Source organism: Rhinolophus sinicus, linkage group LG14 (genome assembly GCF_036562045.2).
Source record: "Rhinolophus sinicus isolate RSC01 linkage group LG14, ASM3656204v1, whole genome shotgun sequence".
NCBI lineage: Eukaryota > Metazoa > Chordata > Mammalia > Chiroptera > Rhinolophidae > Rhinolophus > Rhinolophus sinicus.
Window position 1 is genome coordinate 40,862,828 of NC_133763.1, and position 17,691 is coordinate 40,880,518.

Below are 17,691 nucleotides of genomic sequence, written 5' to 3' on the forward strand. Positions count from 1 at the left end.
AGCTGGGCAAAGCAAACTGTGAAAAAGGCCTTTGTATAACTACCTTGGGAGCCTGGGGGACCACATGAGATGGAGAGGCCCATGGCCAAGGTCCTGGGAGAGACTTCCTTCAGGAAGGGCCATCACCTAGTAGTTTGTTTAGTTTGAGGCCAGAGTCGCCCAAGGCTAAGTTGCTAATGCCACAGTGACAAGGGGCATGGACGCTCATGAGAGATAGAGGCTCAACCTTAAGCATTTAGTCTAAACATCGTAAAGATATCTAAACTAACAGGAATGCAAAACCCCTCTGCATGCGGCCCCCAAGTACACAGGTCCTCACATGCCCCATTCCGTCATGCTCAGAGCAGAACACAGATGTGGTTCCACCCGCAGTCTTCAAAGATTACATACAGGTTAAAACCGTAAGTCATTAGCATCTTTTGTTTTCAGAGCAAATTGTTTGGTTTTACTACCCAAGTTGAACTCTACGCTATGAAGATACTGAAGCTAAGGAAAGGTTTCATAGTAATGTCTAGAGATGCTTTAGAAGGCGACAAAGGTCCCTGCACTTTCCTTTGGTGGACAGTTGTTGGTGCCTGAGCAACATTCACTTCTCCTTCTTCTGCGACTCCTTTAGGGCATGTCCACTTCCCCACAGTGTGCAGTCTCGGTGGATGGTCAGCAGAGGTGTCCTAACAAGGGTACATGGCTCAGGCTGGACCAGTCTCCCTCCCGGAAACTAAATATTTAGGAGAATGTCAGAAGAACAAGAAATGGTTAGAGTCTTATCCCTCCCTCTGTCTTTTCTTCCTCTCTCTCTCTCTCTCTCTTCATTGTGTTAAGTTAGCCAGGCCTTTTGCTTATAACCAAAGAATCCTAAATAACACAACGCAGTTCATGCATCTTGGTAACATTTGAATCTAGTTTGATGATCAGAAGGGCAAACACAAGGGAAAGAGACAAGGGGTTACTAAGGGACGGACTGACAGGCCAAGACATACCAAGTTTCTATCTTTATACAAAGTTCACTAGAATTTCCAAGTTGCTTCAAAATGGTGTGAGAGGAGGAGGAGGCAGATGGTGGAGACGGGTGTGGAATGGAAAATTCTGCAAGCGTGTGCCAGCCCCGCTGTCTCAGGTGCTAACCCCGGCTGTAAGAAGCACCACGGGCAGGCACGGCAGTCACCTGAGTGAGGGCAGTACCGGGACCAGCTGAGTCACCAGTGACACTAGGTAAGGGTGGCCACAGTGAGGCGAAGTCCACTCACTTCTGGAATCACTGGGGCAGTATCAATGGGTGAGGTGTAGGACCCTGGAGCCACCGGCCCCACAGTCGGGAGAAGCGTGGCTGCAGCAAGTGGCACAAGCTGAGGGCTCCTTGCTCAGCCATGGCAGGAGTCTCCCTGTCATTTCTGACTTGGTATCCCCACTGGCAGCTTTCCCAGACAATGGACGAGTTCTGAGGGAGCTCCAGGGGCCTCTGACTCGTCTATACCACTGTTGCCCCCCAGTGGCTAGGGAGACCTCAGCCTCCAGAATTCCAGTTCAGCCTGCACATTCCCACCCACACGGAGCAGGACCTCCCAGCAATGCCCCTTCCAGAGTCTCTGTCTCAAAGGAAAGCAGTGCCGCTCAGGGGGCCTGGCGTTGCAACCCTGCCTCCTCTGCCATAGCCATAGAGTCCAGAGGAGCACAGTAGCCATCTCCCAAGGTTGCCGGGAGGGAAATCCAGATGGTGCATATCATGCATTTGGCATAGAGACCCCCACACCGTAACTGCTCGACCATGTTAGAGAAAGTGCCAGCAGAGATGCACTGGGAGCAACTCCAGTCCCGTCTCTGTTACTTTCAAAGTCCTATACACATTCTGCGTAAGACACAAGCATGCTACTATGTCCTGCACTCCCTGTGACCATCAAGTGGCCCTAGAACATTCTACCGCAGATGGAGGGGCCGGGACAGGGTTTGGCTCTCACTTTAAGAGGGGGAAAGGGGAGCATCTGGCAGCAGAGTCCCCTGAGGCCAAGTGGCAGCTGATTCACACAAATGGTATTTGGATTGAGGTGGAAGGAATAAGAGAGGAGCCTGCCCCTGCCTCCCGGAAACTGCTCCTCTCTGTCATCATCGCAGCTGCCATCTTTCATCAGCCAGGCCTCCCCCAGATGTGGCAACCAACTTGCTCTTACAGAATCCCCTCCCACACAAGGAACATGTTGAGACTTTGTTGCCTGCCCAGCACTTTGGGGAGCTGTGCTCTGGTCCCTTGTATAAGAGGCAGAGAGCACCAGCAGAAAAAAAAAAATGGGGGTGGAGAAGGATTAATAAGTGCTTTTTAATGCAACTGGAGATAGAAAACTATATTTGACATTTAGGTAGTTTGAGTACTGCGGCAAGAGAAAATAGTCAGGAGCCACGTTCACAGAAAAAATTAAAAGTTGCAACCATGGGGGCTGGCCGATTAGCTCAGATGGTTAGAGTGTGGTATTAATAACACCAAGGTTGCCGGTTCGATCCCCACATGCGCCATTGTGAGCTGTGCCTGCCTAAAAAAAAAAAAAAAGAAAGAAAAACAAACACATTGCAACCGCTAATGATGCGGAAAGGCAAAATCCCTCTCCCGTACAAGTGCTTTCAGTGAGTCACGGTTGGGGCAGTGTTGGCTCCAGCATCAGTGAGACAAGGCTATGTAGCTGGTCACAGTGGGGATTAATTGGTTTCATTCAAAGTCACAATACAACCACAGGGCGGGGGTGGGGGTAGACCTGAACTTCATTTGGGTCTCGGCACTACATATTTTAAAATACAGAAACTTTCAAAGATGTTTTTGTTTTTTTGCTATGTTCGTGTCCATGTGTTTTTACAACAATAAAATTCCGCTTGGAAATTGTTCTGCTATCACACCGCCCCTTTGGAAGTGGTCCATGGGAAGTGAGTGGTGCTGAATTCCCATCTCACTCTGATGTCCGTGGAGGAACTTTAGCTCTCACTTCCCGTGACCTCATACCTGAACTGCAATGCTGCATGGGTAAGAAAAGAAATGCTATTCTTTACTGGGAGTCTCAGACCCTGTGCCAAGCACTCCAGGCATTGTCTAATTTTGCAGAGACAACATGAGGCTCACAGAGGTTAACACCACGGAGCGAGTAACTAGAAGAGCTGGGATTCAAACCTGTCCGAGTTCTTTGCAACAGTTATGCGACCTGGACAGAAGGTCATGTTTCACAGCCCCAGGTTTTGTATTACTATCCCCTATCCCTAGGTCCGCAGTATCTGGCATATATTAGGTGCTCTGTAAATGTTTATCCTTGGTCAATGGTTTAACTTCTTTAGGTAGGCTACACCTGCACTTACATTCTCCTGGCCTATTCCATCTCAAGCTAACCAAAATAAAGTTCTCAACGTCTGTAGTTTTTTCTAGAATTCTAGGAGGAAGATTAGAGTATAAAAACGAGAACTAGACAAAAACATAAAATGAACTCTTTTTACTGGTGACTGAGGAAGTAAAAATCTTGTTTTGAATTCACATCGCTATTTGGTTGTCACAGGTCTCTTCACAGCTTTTCAGCCTTCTCAAACTCAAGGAAGGTAAAGGATGAACGAAAATAAATTGAATTACTAAGGATGCAACGTTAATAGAGAAAACCAAATGGTCTAGATAGTGGCTGGCAACGAGTGAGTGGGATTCCTGTGCCAGCCATCTAGATATCCATCATTTAGTTGCCTTTCTCATTCCAGACGCCAACACAGGCATCAGAGATTCTTCCCACCTCAGGACAACCCCGCAAGGATGGAGTTAGTGTTATCCCCATTTTACAGATGAGATAAGTGGCTTAAAGGAATCAAGCAATTTGCCCAAGATCACAGAGCCATTGAGTGGCAGAGCTGGATTGCAACCAGTTCCCTCTGAGCTCTTAGGCTGTTAACTAATTCTGTTTCCAATAAAACCTGAGCCTGTTATAAAAGTTGCCCTTCAGGAACCTTTTTGACTGAGGTGGGTAAAGACCTGCGGAGACTGCATTTCTGATCCAAATCAAACCTAAGCTGAAGGAAACAAAGCAAGGGCCAAAAACAATGATTCATTGCCTACCTTGTGAAAGAGGATAGTAATTCTAGGTCAAAGTCTAATGAACGGATGTCCGCATAGCAATTAGCACTGCTGGGCGCCCCGGCTGACAGTCTTGGCAGAGCAGCTGTGAATTGTCATAGAAACTGGACTCCTCTTTCGCCCGCAGAGGAATCCACTGGGCTGATTAAGGACGGACAGAGCAGGTTTCTACCCACAACTCCCCTTCTTCCTAACACAGGAATCCTGCTCCTTTAATATCTCCACAAAGAGAAGCAACTCACAGAGAAAGGATAACAGCAAGATGGAAGAGCTGTGCCTGTTAGTAAAAATATACGTGGCCTTTTATTTCATCTAGTGGCTTTGAAACTTCAGCTGACAGCTGACACATGATTCCCCAAGGCAGCTTTCCAAATTTGCTGAAGAAAATTTAAGAAGAATCAACTTTATGCAATATCATCTCCCATTCTATAAAATTCATTATTTGTAGTCAAGAATACTGATGGAACCAAAAAAGATATCCCATTACCATTTTGTCTTATCTCTACAAATGTCTAAGAGTCTTCCTAATTCCCTTAAAATTTTTTTACCCAGTAATTTTAATCTAATTAGCACTCTGGTTGAGCCATCAGTTACTTATAAAATTAATGTTACATTTTTCTCATTTGTAGTATATGACATTACATAACAAATCTACCTTCTCTTTTACTGGGAAGATAAAAGGTAGAGGATTTGGGGGGAGGAACCAAAATTTACATAATGCCTAGCATGAGCTGAGCTTTTTATTTAATCTGCACAATCCTAGGAGATACTTTTTATTATCTCCATCTTATATGAAAGAAAACAAGACTCAGAGAAGTTAAATAACCAGCCCTAGATCTCAGATGCAGTGTGTAGAGCTGGGATTCAAAGCTAGGGCTGTCTGATTCCAAAACCTCTTTTCTTTCTACTGACAAACTGCACATATATTTATTTTACGTGGCATGCCTCTGTATCTTGGATTACTCAGCAATACATAAATTATAGAAAAATTCCAAAGTTTAAACTAGTTGGAACCCAATTCATTAGCATTTTGAATTACCTTTTTCCTTCTTTGCCATCCCCCAACCCTCCGCTACCATCACTTTCTCAACGTGTAGGAACAATAATTAAATAGTGACAAAACAACAGGGACTCATGATTGTCTTTATTCCTTAAGGTCTGCTGTGAGGTACGATAATATTTAGCCCAACTTCCTAAATCTATTCCATTGCACTGCTGGTCAGGGATTGTTGATATGTGCCCAAAGCATTGCAAGATTCTAAATTACTGAAGAAAGATTCAGTTAAGTCCAGAATATAATACTTAGGCAGGGAAATGGACTGACGAGTTCCCCAAAGTTTTCTGGTAGCATGCTAAAAGAGAGGCACTTTGGGTGGCCCAGGGTGAGGGGGCCATCTAGAAAACTCCATTACATGGTTTCTAGCCTGTGTAGGTTAGTCTATGTAATTAAGTACATTTTTTAGGAAACCCTCATTTCCTTCCAAAGGCCCAAATTTTACCATGGAGATGAGAACAGGTGCAATGGGTGAGGAAGCCAAATGACCAGGTTCGAATCCCAGCTCCAGCACTCGCCAGCCTTCGGACCACTGACAAGCCCTTCACTCTCGACGTCAGATTCCCCATCAATGAAATAATGAGTTAGAGTAAGATGATCTTTAAGCCTTCATCTAAGGGTACGCACTCACGCATTCATTCATTCATTCATTCACTCGTTCAATATAAGTAGTTTTATAATGCTCCAGTGTTTACAGTGTTCCAGTGTTTGATGATAACCATCTAGACATCATCACTACCACCAACATTACACATTCATGTTTTGAGCACCTGACATATTAGCATAGTGAAAAAAAAGAAATGGCTCCGTCCTTTCCAAGGAGCTTTCAAGGGGAAACATGACCTACATACCACTGCAGAAGGTAGCCAGGGGAAAGCACCAGTGACTGGCACAGCCAAGAAGCACTACAGGATTTCCCAAGAATTATTTAAATTTTTTTTCAGTAGTTATGCTAAGACAAAGGTAATGATTTATGGAGCACTCTTAACCTCCACTTTGGACAAGAGATTATATTGGATATTGCCTCTGCATTTCCCCCTCATTGTACAAAGCACATATATCCAGAACAGGAACTAAACACAATCAGAGGCAAATGAATACATGCACATAGAGAGTCTATGCGGGAAATGTGAATTGTGCACCATATTTGCCTTCCAGTGTCATAGGAAATACCTACTATGTGCTTGGTCCTGCGTGGGCTACAGAGGTAGAAAAGAAAGGACCCTGTCCCCTAGGAACTCACTATTTACCCCACTTATGCAGGAAGACAAAAATACAATTAATTCCAATAGGGTGCAATGACAGTGATTCTAACATTAATGCTTCTGGACTACCGAAAGGAGAAACTTAGCATTGCTTGAAGAATCTAGGAAGAGTTCTCAGAAAACAAAGGGCTTTGAGCTCTCAAGAAAGAGTGGGACTTTGACAGTGACGTGTGTGCGAGTGTGTAACGAGAAGCAAGAAAGCCTATCCTTTCACACTGCAGCACTGTATCCCCGACTCTGTGCCAAGATCTACTGGGGCCGGAATAAGTAAATCCATAGGACTGAATCCATATTGAGGGATCTAATAGAGGTCAAGGTTAGATACAGAAACACATCCACAGAGCTTCACCCCTGTACTCAGTAGCAATTAAGAGCACGGGATCTACAACCAGACTTGTTGATTGTCAATCCTGGCTGTACAGGACTTCTTTAGGCAAGTTCCTTAACCTCTCTGATCTGATGTAAGTATTAAATGAGTTAATGTGTGGAAATACTTAAAACAGTGGTTGGCACTTAGGATAAGAGCCATATACATGTTTGTTATTCAATATACAATGGGGAGCCACTGAAGGTAATGAAATTAGCATGTGAGCTGCGCTATTACATAGTTATCTTTACTATGCAGTGGCTATATTAAGGAGCTGAAAAAAGTCTGCTTACATTGTGTTGCAAAATTATAGGAATAGATATATTTAATCCGTGTAACTAGTAATGACAGTCTTTCAGCCCCAACTTGTCCATCTTCTAACGACATACCATGGGAGATGGTTTGCATGCTCAGGAACCCCTGAGATTTGCAGGGTACATTTCTTTTTATTAAAACAGTCAGGGTAGATGCATACTTTCGTACGAAATAATTCTCCTATTTCTTATTCACTCTTTCATGACTTTTATTAGATTGGCCTAGAAAATACTAGGGTTTGGAGAAATGATTATGGCGCATAGAAAAGAACATAGGACATCTATCCAGATTGGCATACTTTGTTCTTTTAAAAGTTGCCAAGGACATTTTCCTCTCAGGAGAACCAGGAGCAACGGGCCGAAGGGGGTTCTACAGTTTGTGGGTATTAATTATAAGGATTCTTTGTTCCCCTGAATTATAACTCACAGGTAACCAACCTTACAGAGAAAGGGCATGGTTACAAACAGCAAAAAAACAGAAGTTAAAGTTAGAATTGCCTCGGAAGACTCCAAAAGTGTGATTTTCCTTCCTTTGAGGGAATAGTAATTACAGTTCATAAAGGTTACTCCTTAGAAAATAGTTTGTAAGGGTTATTCCTTTAGAAAATTCAAATCAAACTTTCATTACTCTCATCATTACATGTTCAGCTAGAATTGAATTTCTGGATGATAGAAGTTTTAACTATGGACTCTGCGCAAAGTTCTGCAGGTTGGAAAGAAATAAGTAGGGCAGCAATTCTATTCCATGCTCTGAAGGAGGTCTGGAAAGGGAAGCAAAAAAAGCCATCACACTCCAGGAAGTGCAGCAAGACAGGGTGACCTAGTTGTAGACACCTGGCGTTCTATTCCAGTTTTGCTGCTATCTGGGCCACACCATTTACTTACTAACTTCCCTGGGCCTGGGTTTCAATCTGTGCTAAAGCATACATTAATGCAGGGGATTTCCTAGCTTGGTTATGCCCTCGTTGCTTTGGAAATTCCAACTAAAGTAGTCAAGAATCTCTTCTCTCTCTCTCTCTCTGTCTCTACCTCCCTCTCTCTCCCTCCCTCCCTCCCTCCTTCCCTTTTTGCTATTTTGCTTTATGAAAACTCAGACTGGGAAGACATTGGATTTCAGTTATACATTTATGAGTATGTGTGTATACACGTATATGATGAAGGTGGATCATATAATGATGAAATATATATCGTTATCATATCATATATATGGTATATAATCATTTTGTAGCTGTCTGAAAATCACGCTTCCTCTATGCAATGCTGTTGTCTACATGTAGAGAGAAGGTCATTTTATCCTGGGGGATATTGATGAGATGATAGGATCCAGCTCCTTTCACCTCTTGGGTTACTTTCCAGAAAAATACTATTCATGCACCACCACCAGCCATTCAGAGACTAAAAGAAACAATTGCATGGAAGAACAATGGGGTGGTATAAAGCACACATCAAGTAGGTTATTACAATATGGTCTCTTTACACATTATGGTGGTATCCTCCACTTAAAACCAAAATTGTAATACGAGTTTGTTCATGTCATATCTTAAATCAAGAAACGTTTATTAAGGTGAAGGGATTGGGAAGTATAAATTGGTGGTTGCAAGGTGGTCGTAGGGATGTAAAGTACAACATAGGGAATATAGTCAATGATATGGTAATAATATACCAAGTGGGTTCTGGAGTAATTGGGGGAATCACTTCATAAATTATGTAAATGTCTAACCACTATGCTGTACACCTGAAACTAATATAAAATAATACTCAATGTCAACTATAATTAAAAAATAAAATTAAAAAACAGAAACATTTATTGAGCCCCACCATATGCCAAGCACAAGGGGACAGAGATGAGGAAGACTTAATTCCTGTTCTTATCAACTCACACTCCACTGTAACCCAGGAGAGGGGAAGAAGATGCAGGCAACCAATATGTATTGAACTCTTGCTATGTGTTCTTTGCAAACGAGATATTATCTAGTAAAGCAATGAATGAGGTTTCTACTGTCATTACAAGAAAGGAGATAATCTTAGTGAGGTTAACAAACTTGCCCAAAGTTGGGAAATTTTTTTTCTTGCAATTTCTACATTTCAAAAATTTCCAACCTATAGAAAACTTGAAAGAATACTACAATGGTTAGAGCTTCCACCTAGATTCACCAATTGTTAACACTTCACACCTAAATACATCGTGATGTACCTTCTAAGACGTCATTCTACATAAGCCCAATAGTTTTATCACATCCAAGAAATGTATTACTGCTATAATAAAATGTCTTGTAATCCCCAGTTGGCTCAAAAATATCCTAGATGACTGGGGTTTTATTCCCCCACGCTGTGTTCCAATCAAGGATAGTGCCTTGTTTTTGGTTATTACGTTCCTTCACTTTTCGTTTCCTTTCATCTAGAATAGTCCCCCTGCTTTTTTTTTTCCCCCTTTATGTTTCATGAAACTGACATTTTTGAAGTGTCTAGGTCAGTTTTGTTTAGGAGAATGGCCTAAACATTTTGGATCTGACTGATTATTTCCTTATTTTGGAAAGAATTTTACATAGATGTTGTGTATTTTATCTGGTACCTACAGTGTTTCCCCGAAAATAAGACCTAGCCGGACAATCTCCTGTAATGTGTCTTTCGGAGCAAAAATTAATGTAAGATCTGGTATTATATTATATTATATTATATTATACCCGATCTTATAGTAAAATAAGACTGGGTCTTATATTAATTTTTGCTCCAAACAATGCATCACAGCTGATTGTCCAGCTAGGTCTTATTTTCGGGGAAACCCGGTAATATCAGTTTGGCCTGATATTGGACAAACTTTTTTTTTCTTTAAACTTTTATTTATTTAAGAGTGTTTTTCCAGGACCCATCAGCTCCAAGTCAAGTAGTTATTTCAATCTAGTTGTGGAGGGTGCAGCTCACAGTGGCCCATGTGGGGATCGAACCGGCAACCTTGTTAAGAGCACCGCGCTCTAACCAACTGAGCTAATTTTGATACCTTGGTTAAAGTAGTATCCAGATGATATCTCCATTACAAAAGTACCTTTTTCCTTTTGTAAAATTTAAGTAATCTGCAGGGTGATGTTTTCAAATACTATATCCTGTTTTACAGAAATCTTTTATCCAATGGTTTTAGTAACCATTGACGACACGTGTCTGAGTAATTTATTATATTGTTGACTGCAAAATAAATTTTTTTAATTCTATCATTTCTTCTAAATTGATCAGCTGTTAGTCTTTCATAAAAACACAGCTTTCTCTTTCCACTTCCCAATTCTATTTGGAGCATTGTTATGGACTCAATTCTTTTTTTTTTTTTTAATCAATATATTATAATTCAGTACCATCATTATTTTTCTAATGTTCAAATGGTTTCCCAGTTGGGCTTCCCAAAGAGAGCCCAAAGCGGTTTCTTATCCTTTGGTCATGACTTCGTGATTCTTTGAGTCTTTCCTTGCTTTCTGGTCCAATAATATATTCTAGGAGTGTCTTTCCATGCTCCTCACCTCAGATTAATCATTTCTCTAAGGAATACTGGCTCCCTTTCGTAGGCAATGGTCTTTAGAAATCAACCTCTGAGAGCCACAGCTAGAATTTGAACCCAGACCATGGGACTCTGAAGTTTAAGCTCTAAATACTGTGTTATATGACTATAGTTAAATATAATGCCCTCTACTAAGTGAGGTGCACAATAGACGCGTTGGGAATATAAAAAGAGGATGGCGGGGTGAAAGGAAAGCGGGGTTTTGGCAGGGGTTTTGCTAATCCACCTTTACTGTTATTTCCACGCTGATGCCAGAGGTATTTCATTTAATTACTCCAGTCACTATGGAAACAAAATCTTTCTTATCTGAGCCCCAAGTCTCTCCCAAGTTTTGGTTTTCCTGTATCTCACCCTAGTTACAAAAATCTGTGACAAAGCTGCTTTCCTAGGCCTTCAGGAAGGGTTATGGGAAGCCACTCTGCTCCCTCATTTCACTCCTGCTCCTCCCTTTACTCATTCACTCACGCTCGACTCCATTCTTTCCTCCAAGCACATAAACTTTCTTTTCTAAGTAATTCTCTTTCTCCAGAGTCATCATTTGGGACCTTCTTTCTCCCACACTCCTGACGATACAACTCTCCAGACCTCACTCTCTTCACAAAAGGCTGAGTACAGAGTTTAACATGCTTAAACCCCAGTTTTATATTTCCCTTACCCTGCCTCAGCCATGCTGGGGGTACCTCTTAAACCACATCTGTTTTCTCACCCTAGCTAACTTTCAATTTGCTTAGTGAGAGAGCATAGGAGAAAATGGGCAGCTTGGGGTTCACACCAGGGCAGCTTTCCTCAAAGGGGAGAGGAAAAGTAAGCCAGCTGAGCGCTCACCTGGGCTGCAGCAACTGAAAATCAGAGCTTTTGTGGGTTTGGACTTCTCTCGATGGAGCCCCTTTGAAGGCGTCCTTCATTTTCCACAACATTGTGTTTCTTTATTACTATTCCTGCTGCTGCTATCAGTGATAAAATGAATCACTACACCCTGGCCTCTTCAGCCATCTCAAATTGTTGTTCATTTTCACCCACAGGAGAGACAGCCAGCCTGTGACACTGCAGTTGAATAGTAATTAAGTGATCTTTCAGTGGCATAAAGAAAAGAATCAAGGGCCTGCTCAGAACCGTTCTCTTAGATCTATTCCAGATAGGAATCAGTAAAGCATCTATGGTTAGGGCCACAAACTGGCCTGGAAAACAGATCCACAGCTGAGAACCTGTGGCCTCCAATGGAGCTCTCCAGACCAGATCTCCCCCATCTGCTGACAAACCCCAAGAACCGGAGTAATCATTGCTTACTCCAAAACTGTCTTACTGTCTTTTCCTTCCTTCCTTTCTCTCTTTCCTTATTTTATTTATTTATTTATTTATTTATTTATTTATTTATTTATTTATTTTCTGTTGCTTGACCACAAGACAAGCAAAACAAACATTAATGCAGTGGACTTGGCAGCCGCCCCCCTCCAGACTGTGCTTTTCCACAGGCTGTGAGTGGCTTTGAAGCTTGTCTCTGCTCCACTTTGTCCCAAGAGGGGTATCCCCCTTGGCGCAGCAGAGACCAGCCAGCACTGAGTCACGCAGCCCTCCAGGTCAGGCGACATTCAGGAAGCGCCCGGCCTATTGACCTCATGACTAAGCCGAATGACTCAGCCTATACCTTGGGCTTCAAAATGTTTGCTGCATCTCTAAAGAGTTCAGCATTTTATATTCATGCGTTAACATAAGCATGTCCGTCCTTTTTCCTGTGTGCATGGAGTCATGAGAGCGCCCCAGTGCAAGGCTTTAGAAATGTTTTGCAAACTCATGCTGAGTTTACCAATAATTAATTGCAGGACATGGACTCATATATGGTCAGGATGCAATACACAGAACACTGGATTAAAGAGCAAATGACGTTACGAGAGCAAATGACGTTAGAACACTAAATGAAGGAATGGGATAAATGAATGGAGACTGAATGAATGTCAGGGAATCTGGCTTTTTGTCCTGGGTCTGTCCCTTTCTGGCTTCTCATTTAACCACTTGGATGGCTACAGCCCCATCTAGAAAATAAAAGGCTTGGGGAAATGTGCCACCCTAAGTTTACATAAACCACCCTCTGCCTGCAAATATACCCAGGCACCATCTTACACTTATACACCTTCAAAGAGGATGTAGAAGTAGAAATGACAGAGTAAGCAATTATTCCAAAGAGAAAGACTGAAAATTACCTAAAGGGTTCCTGAAATTATTGGTTCTGGAAAAATTTAAAACCACTGAAAAGTGAAAGTTAATTGGTTGTTGTTTTTGTTTTGTTTTGTTTTCATCCTGCTACACAGTGAGCGTGGGTCATCAGGAATGAAAGTAAGAAAACACATTTACTTTGCAGTTGTGGAGTGAGTGAATCTGAAACTTTGCTAAATTATTGTCGCGTGGGGCGGCTGCGGGGTCTCTGCTCCCGCTCCCCACATAAGAATGAAGGACATGGTGAGGCCAAAAAGGAACACCCACGGAGCCATAGATAGGGGAGTCACACCACTATATTCTCGCTGGTGGCTGGGTTGGAGAAACAGGAAGCAGGAGCCACACTGTTCGCAACCCTCACTACACGGCTTGCAGGCTCAGCCACCATCTCCTTGCTAGCCCCCATTTTCCTGCTAGCGTAGCCACAGCAGTTATATTAGTGGCCAATGGCTCACTGGTTACAGCTGACGGCCAACTAGCCACAGCTGATGGCCATCCAATCACAGTTGATGGCCATTTACTACCTGAGCCAGCACCTTTCCATGTGAGGCCAAGAGCCTGGAAACTGCACTCCTGGCTCTGTCCCCACAATTGTTCATGAAATTAGAGAGACAATGATGACTGCACCAAGGGACACCCATGAAGCTTTACCTTCTCCCCCAATCTCCTTTAATAGCTTGCTTCCGGGTAAGCAAGCTTTTCCTTATCCTGGCCTGAAACTCCAAACTTTTCAGTAGGTAACAAAGACAGACGCATTAAATCCAAGTGATGCTGAAAACCAACCTCACAGGGTGGGAAATAAGCCCAGTTAGTTCATCTGAAATTAATTCAAGAGCATTGTTATCCTGCTAATCTCTACGAACCAGGCCCTTGAGGAATAAAATAGAAAGAGAAGAGCAATGAATAAACATTGCTGAGCACCTACTAGGTACCAAATGCCGAGCGACAGAACTTTCTGTGACAAGCATCACCTCTCTCTTCATCGTCCAATATGGTAGTCACACACCACATGTGGCTTTTACGCGCTTGAAATGTTGTTATCATGACTGAGGAAATAATTTTTAATATTAACGAATTTATAAAGCTACATATGGCTAGCGGCTAGTACTGTGGTATTAGACAATGAAGGTTTATATAAATGGTAAGATATTTGAGGCTCTAACACTTTGAGGAGATTCAGGGCATGCGAATATATTAACAACAATCTCTGGTATTTGACAAAGCATAATTAAGTGTAAATCAGAAATGATGTCTACTTCCCAATTTGCATAGAGCTAGCTCAGCTCTAAAGTACCAACACCCATGGTTTGGAAAACAAATATTTAGGGAAATTACATTAATCACATTCTCCCTTTGAATTCTGGTTATGAATGGAAATGGTCTAAAGTTCTCTTAAAATTGCTTGTAAAATGCTTGGGGCTATGAAATACTTACATGCTTTATCTTCTGAGTGTCAAACATTTCCTCCCTTTCTTATCCTGCTCCACTTCCTCACCTCCATGGGTTTATTTTATTTTATTATTTTTTTACTGTTTCTTTGCTTTTATTTTGTAGGGACTAGATAGAAATAAAAATCAAGAAAGTTAAGCATAGGGGCAGCCAGATGGCTCAGCTGGTTAGAGCGCGAGCTCTCAACAACAAGGTTGCCAGTTCAATTCCCGCAGGGGATGGTGGGCTGCGCCCCCTGCAACTAAGATTGAAAATAGTGACTGGACTTGGAGCTGAGCTGTGCCCTCCGCAACTAGATTGAAGGACAACGACTTGGAACTGATGGGTCCTGGAGAAACACACTGTTCCCCAATATTCCCCAGTTAAAAAACAAACAAACAAACAAACAAAAAACAGTTAAAAAAAAAAAAAAAGAAAGCTAAGCATATGAAACTTACCACACAGCTTCCTGCAGCCCAAATGATACAGAGACATTTTGAATATCACCTACTTAGCCACAACGCTCCACTTTCCTGGAGATTATGTGTTACAGTCTTGGTGACTCTGAAGCTTTGCAGTCCAGGTTTGGATTTGGTAAGTAAAATGGGCAGCCTAAGAATATTAGCAACATGCTTGATAGGGTGGGGGTTCAGAACAAGTTTCCCCAAGTTGTGCCACACTGGCATTCAAATTATTTCCAGCTGAAAACAATCAAGGCTCAGAAGCCTCAGGAAGAAACTCTGGCCTTCCCCCTTTACTGCCTAAAGAATTTAGACAGTGGACCTGCCCGGAAGGAAGAAATGATAGCTAATTATAGTTTAACTGGAACTACAGTAGGTAGGTAGACAAGGAGGAACCTAGCAAGCCCATTTGATCAAACTCCTTCCTGTGTCCCATTGTTTCAAGATGGCCCAGCAAACATTTGTTTACTAAACATTAACTCCTTTCATCCCCTTGTAAATTTGCCTCACTTCCCTTTGAAGTCCTAGACCCATGCTTCCCACTCCTTGGTCCAGAATGACACACCTTGTTTCCCTGAAAATAAGACCTAGCTGGACCATCAGCTCTAGTGCATCTTTTGGAGCAAAAATTAATATAAGACCCCCTCTTAATATAAGACCGGGTCTAATATAATATAATATAATATAATATAATATAATACCCGGTCTTATATAAGACCGGGTCTTGTATTAATTTTTGCTCCAAAAGATGCATTAGAGCTGATGGTCCGATTAGGTCTTATTTTCAGGGAAATATGGCATATAGCAAAACACTAGAAAGAAATCACCTAAATATTCATAAGACAAAAATCAATGAAACCAGTTTAAATGTTGTGGATAATTTTTAATAAAATTTTAAAAACTTATATGTTAAGTTTTAAAAACGGAATATCAAATATGTACAAATAAATGCAGAAACAGATGAGAAACAAATTCAGTCTCCAGCTACACATAGAACAAGCAGTGATCCAAACAGCCTGGGAATCCAGGCAGCCAACTGGGCGCAGTTATCTAAGTTAGGAACAGGCAGGGAGATTGAATCCAGGAAGCGAAATATTAAACATAGATGTAGCACCACTGCTCAAGAACCGCCTGACGCCAGAACAAAGCACATGTGGGTTAGCAGCTCCTAATATACTCTTCCCTGTAAGGGCAAGAATTGGGGTCTGCGTGGAGCTAAGTCTGAATCTGCAGCTGTTTGAAGAGAAGAATGAGAGAACCGATACTGGGTAAGACAAAAACAAAAAAACTAAAAACGAGGTCTAATATTGCAGGTGGTCTCTGAGAGATATAGAAGGCAAGCTTTCAATAAAAGGCCTGAACTTTCCACTGAGAAAAGAAAGAGAATTATTGATACCCGAACAATTCAAAAGTCAACAAGCTTTCTAGTGTCACCAAGTTAATCACCACAGCACAGCATCAGAATGAACCGGGCCAAGTGCCCATTAAAATAAACTGTCTGAAGGAGATTCACAGAACTGGCTCTGTGAGGCTCTGGGCTCCAGGATGCTCGTAGAGAACCAGTGAATCTGGAGTGCACTGATAGAGGGGCGACAGAGTGGCTTCTTTTTTAGTCAATAGAATACTTTTTTAAAAAATAAATTATATTGGGGAACTGTGTTTCTCCAGGGCCCATCCGCTCCATGTCATTGTCCTTCAGTCTAGTAGTGGAGGGCGTAGCTCAGCTCCAAGTCCAGTCGCCATTTTCAATCTTTAGTTGCAGGGGGCACAGCCCACCATGCCATGAGGGAATCGAACTGACAACCCTGTCTTTCAGAGCTCACGCTCTAACCAACTGAGCCATCTGGCTGCCCCAATAGAATACTTTTTTTTTCTTTTTTTCAGAATACTTTTTAAATGCTATTTTAGTGCTATCTTTGAATGTCTAGAGAACATGACAGCTACAGATCGATCCTTCAGTTCCCATTGCATAACAGATGGCAAAAGTGAGCTTATTTTTCCTGTTGAATTACCCCAAACAAAATTCCAGCATTTTCCTTTTGAGTCAGCCAGAAAAGAACGAGTTTACCTATGTTTTGCCCAACCCTCTGGAAAGCAAGGTGGAAAGGACATTTTCTGCAGGTACAGAATTGTTGCCTGATGCTTTCTTCATCCCAACAGTATAGAGACTGAATTGACTTTTTCTGCTACATTTAACTTCTTTCTATATCATAGTCTGTTAAAATGGATCTTTGACACGCTGCACATTCAAGGGGTGGAAGAGGGGGTGGGCAGGCTGCTCACTCTCAGGAACTGTTTAAGAGGTTTAATTTCTGTAGCAATCTCTACAACTGCTCTTCTGTGATCCTATCAGTGATTTCTCTTTTATAAGACCATTTATATAATTCCCCTCTCCCCCTTATGGGATGATTTGTCAAATTTCTGATGCCCAGAAAGTAGCAGGCATTCTTGGGAAATGCCAAAAAATGCCTTACTTTGAATTTCCAGATCCACAGATACTGCTGAGCTAAGAGAACAGACTTCCATGGGTTGAGTTACCCCAGCGGACGCTGCAACCACCCCTACTCCCACCCCCAGCATCCAAAAACTTGTTTTAAGAAGTAATTGACTTTAACCTTATCGATGGTTGACTCAGAAATATAGAATATATGGTTACATTTAATATTAAGACCTACCTGTCTGGGCAGTGGAGAAAATGTAATAACATAAAGCTTCAAAGGAAAATTACCCCCTAAGACTTACTGAAAGCTCATTGTATGTGTAGAAGCAGAGTGGAGGGGGGCCTTAAGCAGCCACACACATTCACTTTCTGTGCCCAAGTAGAACTGAAACCAAAATGAAATAAATGTAGGCATTCAACATTTAATGGGGAATTCTGCCAAGAATTGGAGTTAGACCTGCCATGAAGGGAATATTTCTTTAACTAAAAGGCTTCGGTATCCATAACACCTAAAACTGGATCC